This window comes from Ranitomeya imitator, chromosome 1 (assembly GCF_032444005.1).
Source record: "Ranitomeya imitator isolate aRanImi1 chromosome 1, aRanImi1.pri, whole genome shotgun sequence".
NCBI classification, from domain to species: domain Eukaryota; kingdom Metazoa; phylum Chordata; class Amphibia; order Anura; family Dendrobatidae; genus Ranitomeya; species Ranitomeya imitator.
Window position 1 is genome coordinate 156,103,285 of NC_091282.1, and position 24,010 is coordinate 156,127,294.

The 24,010-nt window shown below is 43.3% G+C and overlaps 1 protein-coding gene across 3 annotated transcripts in view; it reads right to left on the reverse strand.

Annotated features, from left to right (window-relative positions):
- MCTP1 (multiple C2 and transmembrane domain containing 1) overlaps positions 1-24,010 on the reverse strand; it is a 1,531,547-nt gene that overhangs the window by 123,013 nt on the left and 1,384,524 nt on the right. The gene's annotated exons all lie outside the window — the stretch shown is intronic.

Sequence of the window (24,010 nt, forward strand, 5' to 3'; positions counted from 1 at the left end):
CTGAAAGTTTATGCGGCTTTCTTGGTCTTGACGAGGGCCGCTGCTCTGTCTCACTAGCCGCACGCTTTTCTTACAAAGTCTATCAACGCTCTCTGAACCGCTTTAGCGACTGGTCCACAGCCCTCCTTCTGCCACATACGGTACTGTAAGTCTGTGCAGAAAGTGATGGCTAGTCTCACACATCTCCTTCGATCACTGCCCCTGGCTGGAGCCTCTGGCCAAGTATTTCCAGCGCTTCTTCGGTGCTTGACCACCAACAAGCGTCTCCTTAGTCCATTTTGGTGGGGGCTTGTCCTCTGTTGACTGCCGTTGTCTAGGTCTGGAATCTTAACGGGCATTTTTTGGGTCTTCGATGCTTGAACATCAACGAGCAGAGATTGGACCTTGACTGGTGTAGCACTGGTCTCGGTCTGGGCCTAGCTGGTACCCGAGGCTGTGGCCTACTATCTCGGCTGCTGGAGCTGCAGTGGGGGCATCTGCCACCTCTTTTGGTGACAAATCTCCACCCGTTTTGGCATGCTGACCTTTTATACTGGAGACTTGTTTTGCCACCTGATCAGGGGAGATGCCTAATTCTGTCCGTTCTGCAACTCTTCTCCTTGAGTTTAGTTCTGCAGGGTTTTGTTCAAGTCTGGAGACTGCATGGTTTTGCAACCCTTTGTCTCCTATGCGGCGCGTTCTACACGTGCAAGATGACCCAGGAATCTCACAGAACTGGAAGAATTTTCCAAGGAAGAATGTAAGAAAATACCTCAAACGAGAATTAAAAAACTCTGGACTCACTACAAAAAGCATTTACAAGCTGTGATACTTTTAAAAGGGGGTGCTAGCAGATACTAACCATACAGAGTGCCCAAACTTTTGCATAGGCCCATTTTACTTTTTGTAATTTTTAACATGTAAAAGATAAAAATATACTGTATATGTATATATATTTTCTTACCTAAAATACATAGGAAGTGTGTCATCTTTAACTTAACTGTTCACAATAACAGTAATCTTGACCAGGGGTGCCCAAACTTTTACATGCCACAGTAAGTGCTTGCTTTTTTTATTTAAAGTGTATAGGCTGTTACAGAAAAATTACATTTACTCCTCAGAAAGCTGTGTATTAAATGTAGTTCACCTTTTTTCTCCATATATAAGCTGATTCACACCCTACATAATTCACACATACAACATGCACTAGAAACAGCAAACCCAATCAGACATACGATACTAAAGTTGGCCGAAACATTGGCCAACTTGTAAAATGAGGTACCATGACATACTGACATGCCAATAATTGATATTGTTTTCTCTGCAATTAAGGTGTGCCATGGTCTTTTGTATATTATTGCCAGTGTAAGGAGATGGACATACTGCCAGCTTTCCCTCTTAAAGAACAAGTGTAATGTTGTATTATGTAATGTGAATTGTGACATGCATTATTGGTGATAATGCTTGTTGCCCAATGGTAGGGAGAGTTAGAATTAATGATTGAGATTAACCCAGAGAGGGAGGGGCTAAGGTGAAGGGACAGAGATATTTTCCTGTCATTATGTCAGATAGGGCCCCATGTGCGTAGTAAGCAGACCTATGTTCTGATCTGAGCAATGCCACATGACATTAGTGTCTGTAACGTAAGAGGAGACCATAACAGAAGATAGCGAGATCCCAGTAGAAGTAAGGGGAGAAATGACTGAAAGACAGAGTGACTGTTCAGAGACGGGACCCAGGAAAGGATGCCTAGCAGTATGGCTCAGTGTTTAGGACTTAGAGAGGTAAAGGGCCAAGATGGGACCGAATACATCAGATGTAGAGAGTGCCCAGAGCAAGAGTTCCAAGGCATCAGTTACAGAGAAGTCAAGTACCGGCCATACTGGCAACATAGTTTCCTAGATGGGAAAGAAGATATGGAACCGCGGGTTGTTAGCTGGTCTGTAGTACTGAACTGGGTTGTGGTGAAGTAGTGAGGAACAGTGAAGATAGAGAACATGTAACGAGAAAAGAGGAAGGCACTGAAACAGCGTGTGGAAAATGCTATATATTTTGTGACACAAACATTCATCAAGCTCTGTACCCGCTATCTACTGTATATTTTCTCCACCAAGTTATCATTCAGAAAAAAGTTTGTTTTTGACCATTAGTCTATCTCATTGATCTGTAAAATACTTGGTCCTGGCCAGCCAAAGTCATAGGTTTCATGCGGCCTGCAAGGGTGTGGCACCAACATAACACAAGTCCATACACCAGCCAGGAACCCCACTTTCATGCAACGTGCCGGAGCACAAGTGACAAGTTTGTCGCCCATAGCTACTGCCCCATGCAATGTCTATTTTCCACTTAGCACCACCATTTCCCCATAGTGCAGACCATAACTTATCCACTGAATCAGATTAATCCTTTCCCTCTCCCGCTGTTTCACTAAAATACTAACAATTTTACAGAAACACTCAAAGTGCATTCCCTTCATGCAACCAACCCTGTTTTCTATTAATAGTTTTACACTATTTTACTCTAGAGGTTTCTGAACATTTACAGAGAGCCTGCAGGAATAGTACAAGAGGCTGCAGACTTTTAGAAAAAGACTCAGCTCCCACTTTTCTAATATAATGTAAAATATACTATATACACAGCTTCATATGTAGTACTCACATGCCCTTCAAATACAGCACTGTGCAAAAGTTTTAGGCAAGTGTGGAATAAGTGTTGCAAAGTGAGAATACTTTAAAAAATAGAAGCGTTAATAGCTTATTTTGATCAATTAAAAAGCAAAGTGAATGAACAAAAGAAAAATCTAAATAAAATCAATATTGGGGTGGTCATTTTTTTTTTACTTTAACCCCTTAGTGACAGAGCCAATTTGGTACTTAATGACCAGGCCAATTTTTGCAATTCTGACCACTGTCACTTTATGAGGTTATAACTCTGGAACGCTTCAACGGATCCCGCTGATTCTGAGATTGTTTTTTCGTGACATATTGTACTTCATGTTAGTGGTAACATTTCTTCGATATTACTTGCGATTATTTATGAAAAAAACGGAAACATGGCAAAAAATTTTAAAATTTTGCAATTTTCAAAATTTGAATTCTTATGCCCTTAAATCAGAGAGATATGTCACGAAAAATAGTTAATAAATAACATTTCCCACATGTCTACTTTACATCAGCACAATTTTGGAAACAAAATTTTTTTTTGTTAGGGAGTTATAAGGGTTAAAAGTTGACCAGCAATTTCTCATTTTTACAACACCATTTTTTTTAGGGACCACATCACATTTGAAGTCATTTTGAAGGGTCAATATGATAGAAAATAATGAAGTGTGACACCATTCTAAAAACTACACCCCTCAAGGTTCTCAAAACCACATTCAAGAAGTTTTTTAACCCTTTACGTGCTTCACAGGAACTGAAACAATGTGGAAGGAAAAAATAAACATTTAACTTTTTTTTGCAAACATCTTAATTCAGAACCATTTTTTTTATTTTCACAAGTGTAAAAACAGAAATCTAACCATAAATTTTGTTATGCAATTTCTCCTGAATACGCCAATACCCCATATGTGGGGGTAAACCACTTTTTGGGCGCACCACAGAACTTGGAAGTGAAGGAGCGCCGTTTGACTTTTTCAATGCAGAATTGGCTGGAATTGAGATCGGACGCCATGTCACGTTTAGAGAGCCCCTGATGTGCCTAAACAGTGGAAACTCTCCACAAGTGACACCATTTTGGAAACTAGACCCCTTAAGGAACTTATCTAGATGTGTGGTGAGCACTTTGAACCCCCAAGTGCTTCACAGAAGTTTATAACGTAGAGCCGTGAAAATAAAAAATCGCTTTTGTTTACACAAAAATGATCTTTTCGCCCACAAATTCTTATTTTCACAAGGGTAACAGGAGAAATTAGACCACAAAAGTTGTTGTGCGATTTCTCCTGAATACGTCGATACCCCATATGTGAGGGTAAACCACTGTTTGGGCGCACCGCAGAGCTTGGAAGTGAAGGAGCGCCGTTTGACTTTTTCAATGTAGAATTGGCTGGAATTGAGATTGGACGCCATGTCGCGTTTGGAGAGCCTCTGATGTGCCTAAACAGTGGAAACCCCCCACAAGTGACCCCATTTTGGAAACTAGACCCCTTAAGGAACATATCTAGATGTGTGGTGAGCACTTTGAACCCCCATGTGCTTCACAGAAGTTTATAATGTAGAGCCGTGAAAAAAAAATCGCATTTTTTCTACAAAAATGATATTTTTGCCCACAAATTTTTATTTTCACAAGGGTAACAGGAGAAATTAGACCACAAAAGTTGTTGTGCAATTTCTCCTGAGTACGCTGATACCCAATATGTGGGGGTAAACCACTGTTAGGGCGCACCGCAGAACTTGGAAGAGAAGGAGTGCCGTTATACTTTTTCAATGTAGAATTGGCTGGAATTGAGATTGGACGCCATGTCGCGTTTGGAGAGCACCTGATGTGCCTAAACAGTGGAAACCCCCCACAAGTGACACCATTTTGGAAACTAGACCCCTTAAGGAACTTATCTAGATGTGTGGCGAGCACTTTGAACCCCCATGTGCTTCACAGAAGTTTATAACGTAGAGCCGTGAAAAAAAAAATTGCATTTTTTCTACAAAAATGATCTTTTTGCCCACAAATTTTTATTTTCACAAGGGTAACAGGAGAAATTAGACCACCAAAGTTGTTGTGCAATTTCTCCTGAGTACGTCGATACCCAATATGTGGGGGTAAATTACTGTTTGGGCGCACCGCAGAGCTTGGAAGAGAAAGAGTGCCGTTTTACTTTTTCAATGTAGAATTGGCTGGAATTGAGATCGGACGCCATGTCGCGTTTGGAGAGCCCCTGATGTGCCTAAACAGTAGAAATCCCCCACAAGTGACCCCATTTTGGAAACTAGACCCCCCATGGAACTTATCTACATGTGTGGTGAGAACCTTGAATGCCCAAGTGCTTCACAGAAGTTTATAATGCAGAGCCGTGAAAATAAAAAATATTTTTTTTTTCCACAAAAAAGATTTTTTAGCCCCCAAGTTTTTATTTTCACAAGAGTAACAAGAGAAATTGGACCCCAAAAGTTGTTGTCCAATTTGTCCTGAGTATGCTGGTACCCCATATGTGGGGGTAAACCACTGTTTGGGCGCATGGCAGAGCTCGGAAGGAAGGAGCGCGGTTTTGGAATGCACACTTTGATAGAATGGTCTGCGGGTATTATGTTGCGTTTGCAGAGCCCCTGATGTACCTAACCAGCAGAAACCCTCCACAAGTGACCCCATTTTGAAAACTAGACCCCCCAAGGAACTTATCTAGATGTGTGGTGAGAACTTTGAATGCCCAAGTGCTTCACAGAAGTTTAGAATGCAGAGTCGTGAAAATAAAAAATATTTTTTTTTCCACAAAAAAGATATTGTAGCCCCCAAGTTTTTATTTTCACAAGGGTAACAGGAGAAATTGGACTGCAATAGTTGTTGTCCAATTTATCCCGAGTACGCTGATGCGCCATATGTGGGGGTAAACCACTGTTTGGGCGCACGGCAGAGCTCGGAAGGGAAGGAGCGCCTTTTTGGAATGCAGACTTTGATAGAATGGTCTGTGGGCATTATGTTGCGATTGCAGAGCCCCTGATGTACCTAAACTATAGTAACCCCCCACAAGTGACCCCATTTTGGAAACTAGACCCCCCAAGGAACTTATCTAGATGTGTGGTGAGAACTTTGAATGCCCAAGTGCTTCACAGAAGTTTAGAATGCAGAGTCGTGAAAATAAAAAATATTTTTTTTTCCACAAAAAAGATATTGTAGCCCCCAAGTTTTTATTTTCACAAGGGTAACAGGAGAAATTGGACTGCAATAGTTGTTGTCCAATTTATCCCGAGTACGCTGCTGCGCCATAGGTGGGGGTAAACCACTGTTTGGGTGCACGGCAGAGCTCGGAACGGAAGGAGCGCCTTTTTGGAATGCAGACTTTGATAGAATGGTCTGTGGGCATCATGTTGCGATTGCAGAGCCCCTGATGTACCTAAACTGTAGTAACCCCCCACAAGTGACCCCATTTTGGAAACTAGACCCCCCAAGGAACTTATCTAGATGTGTGGTGAGAACTTTGAATGCCCAAGTGCTTCACAGAAATTTAGAATGCAGAGTCGTGAAAATAAAAAATATTTTTTTTTTCACAAAAAAGATATTGTAGCCCCCAAGTTTTTATTTTCACAAGGGTAACAGGAGAAATTGGACTGCAATAGTTGTTGTCCAATTTATCCCGAGTACGCTGATGCGCCATATGTGGGGGTAAACCACTGTTTGGGTGCACGGCAGAGCTCGGAAGGGAAGGAGCGCCTTTTTGGAATGCAGACTTTGATAGAATGGTCTGTGGGCATTATGTTGCGATTGCAGAGCCCCTGATGTACCTAAACTGTAGTAACCCCCCACAAGTGACCCCATTTTGGAAACTAGACCCCCCAAGGAACTTATCTAGATGTGTGGTGAGAACTTTGAATGCCCAAGTGCTTCACAGAAGTTTAGAATGCAGAGTCGTGAAAATAAAAAATATTTTTTTTTTCACAAAAAAGATATTGTAGCCCCCAAGTTTTTATTTTCACAGGGGTAACAAGAGAAATTGGACCCCAGAAGTTGTTGTCCAATTTATCCCGAGTACGCTGATGCCCCATATGTGGGGGTAACCCACTGTTTGGGCGCACGGCAGAGCTCAGAAGGGAGGGAGCACCATTTGACTTTTTGAGAGCAAAATTGGCTGTCATGTTTGGAGACCCCCTGATGTACCTAAACAGTGGAAACCCCCAATTCTAGCTCCAACCCTAACCCCAACACACCCCTAACCCTAATCCCAACCTGATCCATAATCCTAATCACTAACCATAACCATAATCACAACCCTTACCCCAAAACAACCCTAATGTCAACCCTAACCATAACCCTAATCAAAACCCTAAATCCAACACACCCCTAATCCTAATCTCAACCCTAACCTCAAACCTAACCCTAATCCCAATACCAGGGCCGGCTCCAGGTTTTTGAGGGCCCTGGGCGAAAGTGTCTCAGTGGGCCCCCCTTTAACACATACCACGATTCATGATCGCATATAAACACAGCCATGTAGTATATAACACAGGCCACGTAGTATATAACAGCCCACGTAGTATATAGCAGCCCAGCCCACGTAGTATATAGCAGCCTGGCCCACGTAGTATATAGCAGCGAAGCCCATGTAGTATATAGCAGCGAAGCCCACGTAGTATATAGCAGCCCAGCTGCCCATGTAGTATATAGCAGCCCAGCTGCCCATGTAGTATATAGCAGCCCAGCTGCCCATGTAGTATATAGCAGCCCAGCTGCCCATGTAGTATATAGCAGTGCCACTCACTCAGGCACTGATAGGAGCTCCTCCGGAATCTGCCTGATAAGTTCAGCAGCACTGCAGCCAGCCAGGGGCGGAGATCAGAGCAGGAGAACGTGCTCTCTCCGCCCACAAACAATGTCACACTGGCTGCCTTCTCTAACCCCCTATGTGTGCCTGCCTGGCTGCACTGACTGAGTGAGAAGATGCTTGTGTCAAAGCTGGCACATAGGGGTTAAGAGAAGGCAGCCAGCTGTGACTTTGTGGGCGGAGAGAGCATGTTCTCCTGCTCTTCTCTCCCAGCTGTATCTATGACAGCATGAGTGGGCCCCCCTCTCTCTCTAGGGCCCCAGCATTTGCCCAGGTGCGCCGGGTGCTGACGCCGGCCCTGCCCAATACACCCCTAATCACAACCCTAACCTTAACCCTAATCCCAAACCTAACCCTAATCCCAAGCGTAACCCTAATGCCAACCCTAACCCTAATACCAACCCTAATCCAAACCCTAACCCTAATCCCAGCTCTAACCCTAACTTTAGCCCCAACCCTAACCCTAGCCCTGAGGCTACTTTCACACTTGCGTCGTTTGGCATTCCGTCGCAATCCGTCGTTTTGGACAAGAAACGGATCCTGCAAATGTGCCCGCAGGATGCGTTTTTTGCCCATAGACTTGTATTGCCGACGGATTGTGACGGATGGCCACACGTCGCGTCCGTCGTGCACTGGATCAGTTGTGTTTTGGCGGACCGTCGGCACAAAAAAACGTTCAATGAAACTTTTTTTTGTATGTCACATCCGCCATTTCTGACCGCGCATGCGTGGCCGTAACTCCGCCCCCTCCTCCCCAGGACATAGATTGGGCAGCGGATGCGTTGAAAAACTACAGCTGCTGCCCACGTTGTGCACAATTTTCACAACGTGCGTCGGTATGTCGGGCCGACGCATTGCGACGGCCCCGTACCGACGTAAGTGTGAAAGAAGCCTAACCCTAAATTTAGCCCCAACCCTAACCCTAAATTTAGCCCCAACCCTAACCCTAAATTTAGCCCTAACCCTAGCCCTAACCCTAACCCTAGCCCTAACCCTACCCCTAACCCTACCCCTAACCCTAGCCCTAGCCCTAACCCTAGCCCTACCCCTACCCCTACCCCTAACCCTACCCCTAACCCTAACCCTACCCCTACACCTAACCCTAATCTAACCCTACCCCTAACCCTACCCCTAACCCTACCCCTAACCCTAACTTTAGCCCCAACTGCTGGTCTCCTGCCGGCCGGCAGATGGAGACAGATGGCGGGCGCACTGCGCATGCGCCCGCCATTTTCTTCTGCCGGCGGCCAGGAGGAGCAGCAAGAGGATCCAGGGACACAGGTGAGTATTGTAGGGTCCCCGAATCCCCCTATTTCTCTGTCCTCTGATGTGCGATCACATCAGAGGACAGAGAATTACACTTTACTTTTTTTTTTTTTGCGGTCACCGGTAAACAGTTAATTACCGGCGATCGCAAAACAGGGGTCGGTAAAACCGACCCCGATCATGCTCTTTGGGGTCCCGGCAGCCGAGACCCCAAAGATTCCACCGGTGCCGGCCGGCAGGCGCACTGCGTATGCGCCCGCCGTTTTGAAGATGGCGGCGCCCACCGGGAGACACGAGGAGCATCGGGGGAGATAGGTGAGTATTGGGGGGCCACCTGGGACCCCTCTTCTCTGTCCTCCGATCTGCGATCACATCGGAGGACAGAGAAATTAAAAAGAGATCGCGTTTTTTTTTTTTTTTGTTTTTTTTTTGCGATCGCCGGTAAACGGTTAATTACCGGCGATCGCAAATGCGGGGTGGGTTAAAAACCCCCCGAATCATGTTCTCTGGGGTCTCGGCTACCCCCGGCAGCCGAGACCCCGGAGAAAATCGGCCTCTGGGGGGCGCTATTCACTTTTTCACTTTTAAGTACCCTTAGCGGCCGCCGTTAAAAGGCGTATCAGCGGTCGCTAAGGGGTTAAACAACATCGAATCATCATTTTTCTAGGTACACTTGCACACAGTGTTTTAAGGAACCCAGCCGTGAGGTTGTTGCAAACATCTTGGCGATCTAATCACAGATCTTCTGTGGATGAAGGCATGTGCAAATCCACCTGTGTCTTCATGTAATCCTACTCAGGCTTAATGATGTTGAGATTAGGGCAATGTTGGGGAAATAATTTACTTTATTCACTTATATAGCACCATCGTATCCCACAGTGCTTTAGAGACATTATCATCACCATCTTCAGTATATCTCTGGAATGTGGGAGGAGTACCCAGAGAAAGCCCACACAAACATGGGGAGAACATACAAAACTCCTTTGAGTTGTTGTCTTTGGTGGGATATTAACCTAAGGCCTCAGCACTGCAAAGCAACTGTGCTAAGGCCTTAAAAAAATAATTTGAGCTCAGTCAGCCATGGAGAAGAAGTATTTATTCTTCCGTCACAGCCTTTCTCCTCAGCTCGCTGAGGTACAGTTAGGTCCATATATATTTGGACAGAGACAACATTTTTCTAATTTTGATTATAGACATTACCACAATGAATTTTAAACAAAACAATTCAGATGCAGTTGAAGTTCAGACTTTCAGCTTTCATTTGAGGGTATCCACATTAAAATTGGATGAAGGGTTTAGGAGTTTCAGCTCCTTAACATGTGCCACCCTGTTTTTAAAGGGGCCAAAAGTAATTGGACAATTGACTGCAAGGCTATTACATGGACAGGTGTGGGCAATCCCTTCGTTATGTCATTCTCAATTAAGCAGATAAAAGGCCTGGAGTTGATTTGAGGTGTGGTGCTTGCATTTGGAAGGTTTTGCTGTGAAGTAAACATGTGGCCAAAGGAGCTCTCCATGCAGGTGAAACAAGCCATCCTTAAGCTGCGAAAACAGAAAAAACCCTTCCGAGAAATTGCTGCAATATTAGGAGTGGCAAAATCTACAGTTTGGTACATCCTGAGAAAGAAAGAAAGAAAGCACTGGTGAACTCATCAATGCAAAAAGACCTGGGTGCCCACGGAAGACAACAGTGGTGGATGATCACAGAATGATTTCCATGGTGAAGAGAAACCCCTTCACAACAGCCAACCAAGTGAACAACACTCTCCAGGAGGTCGGTGTATCAATATCCAAATCTACCATAAAGAGAAGACTGCATGAAAGTAAATACAGAGGGTTCACTGCATGGTGCATGCCACTCATAAGCATCAAGAATAAAAAGGCTAGACTGGACTTTGCTAAAAAAACATCTAAAAAAGCCAGCACAGTTCTGGAAGAACATTCTTTGGATAGATGAAACCAAGATCAACCTCTACCAGAATGATGGAAAGAGAAAAGTATGGCGAAGGCGTGGTCCAGCTCATGATCCAAAACATAGCACATCATCTGTAAAACACGGCGGAGGCAGTGTGATGGCTTGGGCATGCATGGCTGCCAGTGGCACGGGGTCACTAGTGTTTATTGATGATGTGACACAGGACAGAAGCAGCCGAATGAATTCTGAGGTATTCAGAGCCATACTGTGTGCTCAGATCCAGCCAAATGCAGCCAAACTGATTGGTCGTCGTTTCATACTACAGATGGACAATGACCCAAAACATAAAGCCAAAGCAACCAAGGAGTTTATTAAAGCAAAGAAGTGGAATATTCTTGAATGGCCAAGTCAGTCACCTGATCTCAACCCAATTGAGTATGCATTTCACTTGTTAAAGACTAAACTTCAGACAGAAAGGCCCACAAACAAACAGCAACTGAAAACCACCGCAGTGAAGGCCTGGCAGAGCTTCAAAAAGGAGGAAACAAAGCGTCTGGTGATGTCCATGAGTTCAACACTTCAGGCAGTCAATGCCAACAAATGGTTTTCAACCCAAGTACTAAAAATGAACATTTTATTTAAAATTATTGAATCTGTCCAATTACTTTTGGTCCCTTTAAAAACAGGGTGGCACATGTTAAGGAGCTGAAACTCCTAAACCCTTCATCCAATTTTAATGTGGATACCCTCAAATGAAAGCTGAAAGTCTGAACTTCAACTGCACCTGAATTGTTTTGTTTAAAATTCATTGTGGTAATGTCTATAACCAAAATTAGAAAAATGTTGTCTCTGTCCAAATATATATGGACCTAACTGTATGTGTGCTTACGATGAAGCTCCACTGTCAGTTAAGTCACAGATCTCGGGAATTGTGCAGCCTGTTATGGCATATGACTAGAATGGGCTGCCATTTGAATTACGTGATGAGGGCCATTTAATTTAATTCTTTGAGAACCCCTTGAAGCTACAACCTTTCCCAAAAGACTACCTCATTTTTCACAATACGTCCCAATGTCTCTTATTTTGCATGATATTTTTCCTAAAATATTTCAATATATTTTAATTAGTTTGCTGTTTAAACCATCATAGAAAAATGGTTAGAATTGAGAGTCCTCAGTGGTTGATACCTTTTAATGGCTAACTGAAAAGATGGTAACAAATTGCAAGCTTTCGAGACTACACAGGTCTCTTCATCAGGCAAAGACTAAAAGAAATTCTTAAGAATCACATATTTATACACAACATAGCACAGAAAAAAAACAAAACAAACAAACAATAAGACAGGTGACATGAAGCAGAATTACCATGAGTGATAAACAGTTATGTCCATAAATATTGGACCAGTTCTTAGATAAGGAATGTTTTATTGTCCTCTGAGTGGGGTCTGGTTCTGTTGTGATGACCCTCATAGTCTGAGGGGCAAGTTCCTTAGTTGATGTAAAAAGACATAAATCCATGCAACACATTCATTCCTGCAGTAACACTGTCAAAGGTCGTCATCAGGTTATATTCCCATACTCTTCTGTCTCTCTGAGGTTTGAAACTACCTTTTAACACAAGTAATTTCATGTCCGTAATGTTATATGTTAATGTTATAAATATGTGATTCTTCAGAGTTTCTTTTAGTCTTTGCCTGATGAAGAGACCTGTGTAGTCTCGGAAGCTTGCAATTTGTTACCATCTTTTCAGTTACCCATTAAAAGGTATCAACCACTGAGGACTCTCAGTTCTAAACATTTTTCTATCTACTGGCTAACATGGTACCAAGATATATATCTTTCCTAAACCATCATAGTGTTTTGATGCATTTACATAGCACGTGTTTTATATCTTTCAGTATACAGTGTAATTTATTGATATAATATATGAATGCACAAAACAAAACCATAATCCTGAGCAGATGTAAAACCCCCAAAATGACTTTACATAACAAAACACTGGACATTTCTCTATCCTATAACTATTCAATCCTGTCGACATTTATATTGACTGTCCAGGCTGCTTTTCTGACAAAGAAGTGGTTTCTGAAGCTCTGGATTGGACTCCCTAAGGATCACTTAGGGTTTTGTCACTGGTACAGCTAGAGTTGGCTTATGTACAGAAACAATATAGTTTGAAGGAACAAAAGAACAATCACTTAATAAGATGTTGCTAATATTCTGAATTTCACTACACCCAGAGCTCCCGCAACAAGGAAAAATAGCAATAAAACGATGGCTGTTAACTGCATGTAAGTCCTAGCGGTTATGTTCAATTCGTAGAGAGTTAAAATACAGCCAACTGATCGCAATGACCTTTGCAATAAATTGTCTATTTATTGCCATACATGGATACTTATTACCGCTTAACACCAGAACCATGACTCACATATGCTGCTTTTCCCCATATCATAATTTGATGAATTTTGAAGGATGGGAAGAAACCAGAACATTCTATAGGGATTTCTCATCCAATCTGTTGATTTCCAACTGTGAGCTAGTGAAGTCATCTGGGAGCATTACGTCTCCATCCTTATTGAAGTGTAAGTGCATACAGGAGATTGTTCGGGGGATAACAAATCACACTGAGTTTTTTGACATTTCTAATGCTTTCTGCCAAAGAGTAAGTTCTTACTGTGTTATATAACTATACATCTCTACTAGAAGCAAAGGTCGAGGGCATAAATTAAGACACAGTTTTTCTCATCTCTTAAACACCTTCCTCCCTTTAATATAACATAATTCAGGAGGTCGGAGATTAGCATTTTGCAATGACTTGTTAAATGAGAACTAGATTCAGTGTCTACGCACGGCCAATACTTATTTTATTAGTGCTCCCTTGTGAAAACGGGTATACTAGCAGCTATCCCCTTTAGGGTATTTTCGCATAGTTGTTTCTTGAGGCTTTTGAAACATGTCCGCTCTTAAAAACACCTGAAAAATCACTCAAAAAATTATTGAAAGACTCTTCCTATTCATTTCTATTGTAAAACCACTTGCTGGTGATATGTTCCGTGTTTTGAACCTTTTTCTTATGCTTCAGGTTTTTAAAAAAATCCTGGTCAAAGAAAAGAAAGCGGATGTCACTTTTTGAGGCATTTCCATATAGAAAATGCACCAAACTAGACATTGTCCAGTAAAAAAGCTGGAAAATAAAATCCTTTGAGGGAAAACTCTGCAATAATACTAGAAAAACTCTTTAAAACTTGCTTCAGGAATGAAAACTCCTAAAAAAAACTCAAATAAGGAATTTACTGATGTGATTTCCACTAAAAAATTAATTCTTTTTCACCATCTCAAAAAAACCCAGCAGAATAGAATGCAGGTTGTTCTAAGGCTGGTTTCACATTTGCGTTGTTGTTTTTTTTTTTTTTGCGTTTTTGTGGTAAAAAACGCAAAAAAATGCATGCGTTTTTTCCTGTTTTTAAGCAAATGCGTTTGTTTGCATTAAAAACGCATGCGTTTTTATTAAAAAAACTGAACACGCACTGATATGCCACCCCCCACCATAAAGGTGATAAAGGGATCCTAACCCTAAAGGGATCCTAACCCTATCCCTAACCCTAAAGGGATCCTAACCCTATCCCTAACCCTACCCCTAACCCTAAAGGGATCCTAACCCTAACACTAACCCTTATCCTACCCGTAACCCTAACCCTAAAGGGATCCTAACCCTAACCCTAAAACTACCCCTACCCCTAATCCCTTTAGGGTTAGGGTTAGGATCCCTTTAGGCTTAGGGTTAGGGGTAGGGTTAGGGTTAGGATCCCTTTAGGGTTAGGGTTATGATCCCTACCCCTAACCCTACCCCTAACCCTAACTATTTCTGTTTATAGTGGGTTTTTTACTTTATTTTGATGATTGGCAGCTGTCACACATTTCTCAGCATGCATTTAAAATACGCAATTGCATGAAAAAACGCATGTAAACGCGTCAAAACGCCACGTTTTTTTCACCACATGCAAAAACGCATGCGTCCAAAAAACGCAGCGTTTGCACGTGTTTACATGCGTTTTTTCACCATGCGTTTTTTTTTTTAAACGCATGTGTTTTAAAACGCAAGTGTGAAATCAGCCTAAGATGTGGCAGCTTTCTACATGGGCAGATGCCCTTCTGTCTATATCGGAACAGACAAGGGAACTCATGAACGTAGTGAAGTTGAACAGGGAGTATGCTGTGGTACTGGTCGAGACGGGATGAACCGGGCACAAACTGAAGGACATAGGGAAGGGCACAGGGAAAGTGAAGGATGTGAACGGTGCAGAACTCTGTGTTGATGCTGTGGACGTGCTGCGATTGAAAACAAGTAAAGTTCTACTTTTAAAGCTGGAATTGGTCTTTGTCTCTTGATGTGTAACACCGCCATCAGCAGAACTTCAGCAGCGCTGATGGGACCCAGATGGTGCAGACGGTGAAGCAGAAGGTATGCCAAAAAAGGGACATTGTATTTTTGCGACAGGGAACCAGTGCGCGACTGAGCAATACATGTCAGCCACAACTACGGCCCTGGCACTCCCTCACAGCTGCTTGTAGGATTTCTATAGAGGTAAATCAGAACCACCACTTGACTGCAAATTACCTTCAGAAATATTTAGTAGACTGCAGTTGTGGCACTTTGTTCTACTGTTCAGAGATACATGCACAAATGTGGCCTTCATGGAAGAATCATCAGAAGAAAACCTCTTGTGCGTCACCACCATAGAATTCAGCATCAGAAGTATGCAAAAGAGCATCTAAATAAGACTGATGCATTTTGGAAACAAGTCCTGTGGACCAATGACGTTCAAATAGAACTCTTTGGCCACAATGATCAAAGGTATGTGTGGAGAATAAAAGGGCACAGAATTTTAAAAAAAGAACATCTCGCCAACCATTATGCATAGGGTGGGACCAGTCATGCTTTGGGGTTGTGTTGCAGCCAATGGCCCAGAGCACATTACACGAGTAGTAGTAAATGGATTCAATGAAATGAAATTTCAACAAATTCTTGATGCAAACATAACACCATCTGTAAAAAAGCTGAATTTGAAAAGAGGATGGCTTTTACAAATGGATAATGATCCTTAATACACGTCAAAATTCTCAATGGACTACCTCAAAGACACAAGCTAAAAATTTTACAATGGTCCTCACAGTCCCTTGATCTGAACTTCATTGAAAATCTGTGGCTAGACCTCAAAATAGCAGGGCATGCAAGGCAAACCAGGAATCTCACAGAACTGTAAGAATTTTCCAAAGAAAAATGGCTGAAAATCCCAAACAAGAATTGAAAGACTCATGACTGCTAGTTGTGATACTTTAACCCCTCTCTGACCTTAGACGTACTATCCCGTCGAGGTGCCCTGGGCCTATCTGACCCTCGACGGGATAGTACGTCATAGCGATCGGCCGCGCTCACGGGGTGGAGCGCGGCCGATCGCGGCCCGGTGTCAGCTGCCTATCGCAGCTGACATCCGGCACAATGTGCCAGGAGCGGTCACGGACCGCCCCCGGCACATTAACCCTCGGCACACCGCAATCAAACATGATCGCGATGTGCCGGCGGTGCAGGGAAGCGTTGCGCAGGGAGGGGGCTCCCTGCGGGCTTCCCTGAGACCCCCGCAGCAACGCGATGTTGCGAGGGTCTCCTACCTCCTTCCTCGCTGCAGGCCCCGGATCCAAGATGGCCGCGGCATCCGGGTCCTGCAGGGAGGGAGGTGGCTTCACAGAGCCTGCTCAGAGCAGGCACTGTGAAGCCTGCACTGCTCTAAGTCAGATCGGTGATCTGACAGAGTGCTGTGCAAACTGTCAGATCACCGATCTGTGATGTCCCCCCGGGACAAAGTAAAAAAGTAAAAAAAAAAAATTTCCAAATGTGTAAAAAAAAAAAATTCATATATAATGAAAAAAAAAAAATATTCCCATAAATACATTTCTTTATCTAAATAATAAAAAAACAATAAAAGTACACATATTTAGTATCGCTGCATCCGTAACGACCCCACCTATAAAACTGGCCCACTAGTTAACCCCTTCAGTAAACACCGTAAAAAAAAAAAAAAAACCGAGGCAAAAAACAACGCTTTATTATCATACCGCCGAACAAAAAGTGGAATAACACGCGATCAAAAAGACAGATATAAATAACCATGGTACCGCTGAAAACATCATCTTGTCCCGCAAAAAACGAGCCGCCATACAGCATGATCACCAAAAAAAATAAAAAAGTTATAGTCCTCAGAATAAAGCAATGCCAAAATAATTATTTTTTCTATAAAATAGTTTTTATCGTATAAAAGCGCCAAAACATAAAAAAATGATATAAATGAGGTGTCGCTGTAATCGTACTGACCCGAAGAATAAAACTGCTTTATCCATTTTACCAAACACGGAACGGTATAAACGCCTCCCCCAAAAGAAATTCATGAATAGCTGGTTTTCGGTCATTCTGCCTCACAAAAATCGGAATAAAAAACGATCAAAAAATGTCACGTGCCTGAAAATGTTACCAATAAAAACGTCAACTCGTCCCGCAAAAAACAAGACCTCACATGACTCTGTGGACTAAAATATGGAAAAATTATAGCTCTCAAAATGTGGTAACGCAAAAAATATTTTTTGCAATAAAAAGCGTCTTTCAGTGTGTGACGGCTGCCAATCATAAAAATCCGCTAAAAAACCCGCTATAAAAGTAAATCAAACCCCCCTTCAACACCTCCTTAGTTAGGGAAAAATTAAAAAAAATGTATTTATTTCCATTTTCCCATTAGGGCTAGGGTTAGGGCTAGGGTTAGTGCTAGGGTTAGGACTAGGGATGGGGTTAGGGCTAGGGTTAGGGGTAGGGTTAGGGCTAGGGTTAGGGCTAGGGTTAGGGCTAGGGCTAGGGTTAGGGTTAAGGCTACAGTTAGGGTTGGGGCTAAAGTTAGGGTTAGGGTTGGGGCTAAAGTTAGGGTTTGGATTACATTTATGGTTCGGAATAGGGTTGGGATTAGGGTTAGGGGTGTGTCAGGGTTAGGGGTGTGGTTAGGGTTACTGTTGGGATTAGGGTTAGGGGTGTGTTTGGATTAGGGTTTCAGTTATAATTGGGGGTTTCCACTGTTTAGGCACATCAGGGGCTCTCCAAACGCGACATGGCATCCGATCTCAATTCCAGCCAATTCTGCATTGAAAAAGTAAAACAGTGCTCCTTCACTTCCGAGCTCTCCCGTGCGCCCAAACAGGGGTTTACCCCAACATATGGGGTATCAGCGTACTCAGGACAAATTGGACAACAAATTTTGGGGTCCAATTTCTCCTGTTACCCTTGGGAAAATACAAAACTGGGGGCTAAAAAATACTTTTTGTGGGAAAAAAAAGGATTTTTTATTTTCACGGCTCTGCGTTATAAACTGCAGTGAAACAATTGGGGGTTCAAAGTTCTCACAACACATCTAGATAAGTTCCTTGAGGGGTCTAGTTTCCAATATGGGGTCACTTGTGGGGGGTTTCTACTGTTTAGGTACATTAGGGGCTCTGCAAACGCAATGTGACGCCTGCAGACCAATCCATCTAAGTCTGCATTCCAAATGATGCTCCTTCCCTTCCGAGCCCTCCCATGCACCCAAACGGTGGTTCCCCCCCACATATCGGGTATCAGCGTACTCGGGACAAATTGGACAACAACATTTAGGGTCCAATTTCTCCTGTTACCATTGGAAAAATACAAAACTGGGGGCTAAAATATAATTTTTATGGAAAAAAAATATTTTTTATTTGCACAGCTCTGCGTTATAAACTGTAGTGAAATACTTGGGGGTTCAAAGCTCTCACAACACATCTAGATGAGTTCATTAGGGGGTCTACTTTCCAAAACGGTATCAATTGTGGGGGGTTTCTACTGTTTAGGTACATTAGAGGCTCTGCAAACGCAATGTGACGCCTGCAGACCATTCCATCTAAGTCTGCATTCCAAATGGCGCTCCTTCCCTTCCGAGCCCTCCCATGCGCACAAACGGTGGTTCCCCCCCACATATGGGGTATGAGCGTACTCAGGACAAATTGGACAACAACTCTTAGGGTCCAATTTCTCCTGTTACCCTAGGGAAAATACAAAACTGGGGGCTAAAAAATAATTTTTGTGGGAAAAAAATTTTGTTTTATTTTTATGGCTCTGCATTATAAACTTCTGTGAAGCCCTTGGTGGGTCAAAGTGCTCACCACACATCCAGATAAGTTCCTTAGGGGGTCTACTTTCCAAAATGGTGTCATTTGTGGGGGGTTTCAATGTTTAGGCACATCAGTGGCTCTCCAAATGCAACATGGCGTCCCATCTCAATTCCTGTCAATTTTGCATTGAAAAGTCAAACGGCGCTCCTTCCCTTCCAAGCTCTACCATGTGCTCAAACAGTGGTTTACCCCCACATATGGGGTATCAGCGTACTCAGGACAAATTGTACAACAACTTTTGGTGTCCAATTTCTTCTCTTACCCTTGGGAAAATAAAAAATTGGGGGCAAAAATATAATTTTTGTGAAAAAATATGATTTTTTATTTTTACGGTTCTGCATTATAAACTTCTGTGAAGCACTTGGTGGGTCAAAGTGCTCACCACACCTCTAGATAAGTTCCTTAGGGGGTCTACTTTCCAAAATGGTGTCACTTGTGGGGGTTTCTACTGTTTAGGCACTTCAGGGGCTCTTCAAACGCAACATGGCGTCCCATCTCAATTCCTGTCAATTTTGCATTGAAAGGTCAAATTGCCCTCCTTCGCTTCCGAGCTCTGTCATGCGCCCAAACAGTGGTTTACTCCCAGATATGTGGTATCAGCGTACTCAGCACAAATTGTACAACAACTTTTGGGGTCCATTTTCTCCTGTTACCCTTGGTAAAATAAAACAAATTGGAGCTGAAGTAAATTTTTTGTGAAAAAAAGTTAAATGTTCATTTTTATTTAAATATTCCAAAAATTCCTGTGAAACACCTGAAGGGTTAATAAACTTTTTGAATGTGGTTTTGAGCACCTTGAGGGGTGCAGTTTTTAGAATGGTGTCACACTTGGGTATTTTCTATCATATAGACCCCTCAAAATGACATCAAATGAGATGTGGTCCCTAAAAAGAAAGGTGTTGTAAAAATGAGAAATTGCTGGTCAACTTAGTTTTAACCCTTATAACTCCCTAACAAAAAAAAAATTTGGGTTCAAAAATTGTGCTAATGTAAAGTAGACATGTGAGATATGTTACTTATTAAGTATTTTGTGTGACATATCTCTGTGATTTAATTGCATAAAAATTCAAAGTTGGAAAATTGCGAAATTTTCCAAATTTTTGCCAAATTTCCGTTTTTTTCACAAATAAACGCAGGTAATATTAAATAAATTTTACCACTATCATGAAGTACAATATGTCACGAGAAAACAATGTCAGAATCACCAGGATCCGTTCAAGCGTTCCAGAGTTATAACCTCATAAAGGGACAGTGGTCAGAAATGTAAAAATTGTCCTGGTCATTGACGTGCAAACCACCCTTGGGGGTAAATGGGTTAAAAGGGGACGCTACTAGGTATTAATCATGCAGGGTGCCCATACTTTTGCATGGGCCCATTTTCATTTATTAATTTTTTAAATGTAAAAGGTGAATACATATATATATGTACACAGGTATATATATATATATATATATATATATATATTACCTAAAATACAAAGGAAATGTGCCATCATTAACTTTAGGCCATTTAGAGATAATTTCATCCTCATCTTGCTAAGGCCGGTTTCACATTTGCGGTTGTGTCATTTCATCCACAGGAATCCGCAAGCGTTGTGTATTCCTATATTTAACATTATAAACGCAAGTGTCTGCGTTTGATTGCATTTGGCCGCGTTTGACGACGCATGCGTCATTTTGCCGTCGGCGGTTTAGCGCGGTGAACACTACATGTAGTAATTTTGTAGGTGTCAATTAGCCGCCTAGAAATGTATGCGGTTGTTAGCGGCACAAATGCGCAAAAAAATTATTTCTGTGTATGTGAACGCATGTTGCCGCAAGCACATGTGTTTGCTTGAGTTCGTGAATGCATGCGTTGAACCAGAGAAAAACATGCCTAGACACTGATTAGCCACCCCCCACATACAAGGGGATAAAGGGAGGGAGTAGGCATTGCCAGGTCACTACACAGCAGACTTGGAAGCAGACCACACAGAGGATAGCAACGTGGAGGAAAAAAGACTCTGAACAACGTGAGTATATCAAAGCCAATGCCTGTATTTTCTATTTTCTGTCTCTACATTTCTTTCTTTCTGCATGCATCAGAATGTCTTCTTCTTCTAATGAGCACCAACGTCCTGGGCCTTCTGAAGCCGAACATGTCAGTGAAGGGAGTACTCACCTCATCAGATTGGTAAGTATTCACTGTCACATCTACACATATGACAATTTTTTTTTCCTTTATTTAGAATTCTTCTTCTACTGTGGCAGAGGCTGGGCAGGAGCAGCAGACTCACAGACGGGTGGCAAGGCGGCAGCGTGTACGTATACAAGGCTGACTGTTTACTGTATCCTCACTTTAGTATTCTTGAATTTTCCTTTCTTTACTTTACTTTTTCTTTACATTTGTCTTCTGCACTCCTTTTGTATTTTGACTTTCCTTATTCATGCCATTTCTCATCCTCTGTTTTCTTTCTTTTCCTTATATTAATGTATCCAACATTAATGTCTTTATTTATTTTTTAGGTTCCGAAACGGGATGAAGACCTAATAGAAAATGACCTTCTCGTCTCCCTGGTCCAGTAGCGAGTCCCGTTGTGGGACACCCTGGTTCCACAGCACTCGGACAATCTGACGATCCGGCGCCTATAGAATGAGGTGGCCAAAGCGATGTGGGATAGCTGGGACAACGCCCCTACTTGGGTCCGTAGTGCATTTTGTAAGTATTGCAATGCAGTATGAAGCAGCAGTGACCTTGGCCGTGCTCACACAACTGTGTGTGATGAGAGAAACTCTCAGGAGTTTCTCTCATCACACACAGTTGTGTGAGCACGGCCAAAAGTACATTGTGTAACCATAATTTTTTGTTTTTTCAACAGTGCAGAAAGTCAAAACACGTTGGTGTTCTATGAAGGACCGCTTCAACAAGGACCTGCGTCAAAAGAGCCGTGTTCCCAGTGGTTCAGGAGCAAGGATCCGAAAGTACAAATACCATCGTATTCTGGCATTTTTAAGACCAGTCCTTGCCCAGAGAACGTAAGTATTTATCTCGTGCATTTGGTTGTGTTGTATTGCCATAATCTGTATGTTTCTATTCCACAGGAGTTGGCGTCTGGTTAATTTTTGGTATTAATGTTTTTTTCTTTTTTCACAGCACATGGAGCAGTACTGATGGCCCAGGTTCTGGAGCGGTCCTTCATCAGACAGCCACGGACCCGTCCCAGCCATCCAACAGCGCTGCAGCAAGTGGGCCTGCCACACTACCTGGAGACCAGGAAGCTGGTCCATCAGGTGTTCCCTTTTCCCAGTCCTCTGCCTTTGCCCCCTTTTTTTGGGGCTGCTCCCGGCAGTGGCAGAGGGCATCGGACAGGTCCCTCATGCCCGAGTTGTTGTACTTGAGCTCGGTTTTTCACGAAGGACTCAAGGCTTTGGGTGACCGAATGGATATTTCCCTTAGCCACATGAATACACGTATCCAGGAGGCCACCAAAAGCCTTGACCAAGTGAAAGCCGACCTCCAGAGGCGAGCACATCATTTCTTTAACCAAATTGAGCAGGGCATGTCGGAACACCTTACTCCTGATCTCCAGCTTAGTGTCATGCAGGCCTGCAATGCTGCTTACGTGCAGGCTATGCAGCAGAGTCGGTACTTTCAGCAGACAGTGTCGGCATATCCACCTGTGCCCTCACTGTCACGATTAACCTCAATGCCGACCTCTGCTGCATACCACTGCATGGCCACCTCTATTCCTAGCACTGCCGGACACCAGTACAGCACCGCCACCATGCCGAGTGCTGTAGGACAGCCCACCGCCACCACTGTGCACGCTCTACGAGTACTATGGACTCTGGCATGGCTGCACACTCTACGAGCACTATGGACTCTGGCACAGTGCAGACAGACCCTGACGGGTCATCAAACACGACCATGCCACGACATATGAGCCCACCGAGGCTTACCAGAACCCGGCGATCCCAGAGAGGGAGAAAAAAATTAAAAAAACTGACTCTTAGTATTTCTCCCCCCTCACCTCCCAGTGTGTCTTTTATGTCAGGTTTGTCTCACCCTTCCAGTGCGTCTCAGGCCTCTCATGTGTCAAGCCCTATCCCCGAACTACCAGACCACACAAGTTTCATTGCCCCTTCTCCTGCCACCCCTGCGTCGTCCACACTTAGCCAGGCCTCACTGATTCACACCCCCCGTTTCCCTTAAGGTCCCTTCACATTAAGCGACACTGCAGCGATACCGACAACGATCCGAATCACTGCAGCGTCGCTGTTTGGTCGCTGGAGAGCTGTCACACAGACCGCTCTCCAGCGACCAACGATGCCGGTAACCAGGGTAAATATCGGGTAACTAAGCGCAGGGCCGCGCTTAGTAAGCAGATGTTTACCCTGGTTACCATGCTAAAAGTAAAAAAAACAAACACTAGATACTTACCTACCGCTGTCTGTCCTCCAGCGCTGCGCTCTGCTTCTCTGCTCTCCTCCTGTACTGGCTGTGAGCCGGAAAGCAGAGCGGTGACGTCACCGCTCTGCTTTCCGGCTCACAGCCAGTGCAGGAGGAGTGCAGAGCACAGCGCTGGAGGACAGACAGCGTTAGGTAAGTATCTAGTGTTTGTTTTTTTTTACTTTTAGCATGGTATCCAGGGTAAACATCGGGTTACTAAGCGCGGCCCTGCGCTTAGTTACCCGATGTTTACCCTGGTTACCAGTGAAGACATCGCTGGATCGGTGTCACACACGCCGATCCAGCGATGTCAGCAGGAGTCCAGCGACGAAATAAAGTTCTGGACTTTATTCAGCGACCAACGATCTCCCAGCAGGGGCCTGATCGTTGGTCGCTGTCACACATAACGATTTCATTAACGATATCGTTGCTACGTCACAAATAGCAACGATATCGTTAACAATATCGTTATGTGTGAAGGTACCTTTACTCTACCCCAAGCAGGCGCAGTTAAATAAATATTTTGGTTGCTAAAAAATAAATACAAGTTTTTTGCCCCCAATTATGTTTGGTTTATTGTGTCTTTCGCCGCCGGCAACACACACCGTGCGCCAAATAAAACACTGTGCCACACACTTTATTTTTTGGCCACATCATAGCTCCAGTAGTTAGCAAGTACAAGACTTTGTGTGTCTTTAGTATAGAGCTATGAGGTGGACCAAAAAATGTAT